The sequence below is a fragment of the Gadus morhua genome, chromosome 22 (assembly GCF_902167405.1).
Source record: "Gadus morhua chromosome 22, gadMor3.0, whole genome shotgun sequence".
NCBI classification, from domain to species: Eukaryota; Metazoa; Chordata; class Actinopteri; order Gadiformes; family Gadidae; genus Gadus; species Gadus morhua.
Window position 1 is genome coordinate 1,996,668 of NC_044069.1, and position 2,500 is coordinate 1,999,167.

The 2,500-nt window shown below is 57.4% G+C and overlaps 1 long non-coding RNA gene across 1 annotated transcript in view; it reads right to left on the reverse strand.

The window, feature by feature from the left end:
• LOC115535809 (uncharacterized) overlaps positions 1-2,500 on the reverse strand; it is a 9,595-nt gene that overhangs the window by 4,806 nt on the left and 2,289 nt on the right. The gene's annotated exons all lie outside the window — the stretch shown is intronic.

The window sequence follows — 2,500 nt, forward strand, 5'->3', positions numbered from 1 at the left end:
GGTAGCTCACCTGACTTCATTCATCAAGCCAGCTGCTCCAAACGACACGGTCCTAAATAAAATAAAAGATAACACTACGAAGTGGATGAACCAGAACCTGACTGCTCTAAAGAACACTATGCTGGGATCCTACTGGACCTCAGCACTGGTTTAGGGCCTTTCAACAATGAGGCTTATGACAGGGCCCTCAGACGGGCCCACCAGGCTACGGCAGGCGACTGACTTCATCCTCCATCACCACACTACACTCCCTGGTCACAGATATCCTCCTCCATATTCTGATCCAGCCCCCATCATGTAATCATCCTCCTCCTCCCCCAGCCTGGCCCTGGACTGCCCAGCCTGTGCTCTTCCTCCCCTCTCTCCTCCTCCCCCTCCCCCTCCTCCTCCTCCTCTTCCTCCTCCTCCCCCTCCTCCTCCTCCCCCTCCTCTTCCTCCCCTCTCCTCCTCTTCCTCCCCCTCCTCCTCCTCCCCCACCTCCTCCTCCTCCTCCTCCTCCTCCTCCTCCCCCTCCTCCTCCTCCTCTTCCTCCCCTCTCTCCTCCTCCTCCTCCTCCTCCTCCTCCTCCTCCTCCCCCTCCTCCTCCTCCTCCTCCTCCTCCTCCCCTCTCCTCCTCCTCCTCCTCCTCCTCCTCCTCCTCCTCCTCCTCCTCCTCCTCCTCCAGCACTCTGCCCCTCAGTAAGTGTAGCAGCCACCAGTCATCCTGACAATACTGCAGTTCTTTGTAGCTTAAATACTAAAGCCGTCATACTGACTTTTAATGATTTTTAATATAGCCCAGTCTTATTCTGTATGGTATGGAATTTAATTTAATTGAAAATGTTTTTATTTCAAACAAGTCTGCGTGCGTGCGTGCACGTATTGTGTGTGTGTGTGTGTGTGTGTGTGTGTGTGTGTGTGTGTGTGTGTGTGTGTGTGTGTGTGTGTGTGTGTGTGTGTGTCTCATTCATGCTGTATTGTTTACCGGTCCTCCTCCAGCTGGCAGTGGGTTTAATCCTCCCTCTCATATTAAACCATATCAGTCCCGGCCCTCTGCCCCCAGCTCCCTCCAGAACCACGCTCCTCTGACTCACCCAGACCACGGCCCTCTGCCCCCAGCGCCCTCCAGAACCACGCTCCTCTGACTCACCCAGACCACGGCCCTCTGCCCCCAGCGCCCTCCAGAACCACGCTCCTCTGACTCACCCAGACCACGGCCCGGCTCCACGGCCGCGGGGTTAGTGGAGTCCTGAAGGGGTTCCCCAGTGTCTCCTAGGACCTAGCACCCTGCTCCCTAGAGGAGTCTCGTAGCACCCTGCTCCCTAGAGGAGTCTCCTAGCACCCTGCTCCCTAGAGGAGTCTCCTAGCACCCTGCTCCCTAGAGGAGTCTCCTAGGACCCAGCACCCTGCTCCCTAGAGGAGTCTCCTAGGACCCTGATCCCTAGAGGAGTCTCCTAGGACCCAGCACCCTGCTCCCTAGAGGAGTCTCCTAGGACCCTGCACCCTGCTCCCGAGAGGAGTCTCCTAGGACCCTGCTCTCTAGAGGAGTCTCCTAGGACCCAGCAGCCTGCTCCCTAGAGGAGTCTCCTAGGACCCAGCACCCTGTTCCCTAGAGGAGTCTCCTAGGACCCTGCTCCCTAGAGGAGTCTCCTAGCACCCAGCACCCTGTTCCCTAGAGGAGTCTCCTAGGACCCTGCTCCCTAGAGGAGTCTCCTAGGACCCAGCACCCTGTTCCCTAGAGGAGTCTCCTAGGACCCTGTTCCCTAGAGGAGTCTCCTAGGACCCTGTTCCCTAGAGGAGTCTCCTAGCACCCTGTTCCCTAGAGGAGTCTCCTAGGACCCTGCTCCCTAGAGGAGTCTCCTAGGACCCAGCACCCTGTTCCCTAGAGGAGTCTCCTAGGACCCTGTTCCCTAGAGGAGTCTCCTAGCACCCTGTTCCCTAGGGGAGTCTCCTAGGACCCTGATCCCTAGAGGAGTCTCCTAGGACCCTGTTCCCTAGAGGAGTCTCCTAGCACCCTGCTCCCTAGGGGAGTCTCCTAGGACCCTGCTCCCTAGAGGAGTCTCCTAGCACCCAGCAGCCTTCCCTGTAACCAGTGGTTATCTCATTACATTATATTCATATAACATAGTTTAGACTGCATTGTTCTTTGATAACAGAGTGAGGTGTCTCACCAGCACGTCCCTCCTTCCATTAACTCAGAAGGAACCAGAATGATTTGAGGAGGGAGGGTCGACGGTGAAAGTGCAGGGGGCGGGGCCTGAGGCACAGCCGGACCTGTCCGTCAAGGACAGAAGGTCTGCGATTGGAGCTTCTGCAGCGGGTCACGCCAAGGCGGTCCCCACAGTGAGACACCTCACTCTGTTACCAGAGAACCAGGGGTCACGCCAAGGCGGTCCCCACAGTGAGACACCTCACTCTGTTATCAGAGAACCAGGGGTCACGCAAAGGCGGTCCCCACAGTGAGACACCTCACTCTGTTACCAGAGAACCAGGGGTCACGCCAAGGGGACCCCCACAGTGA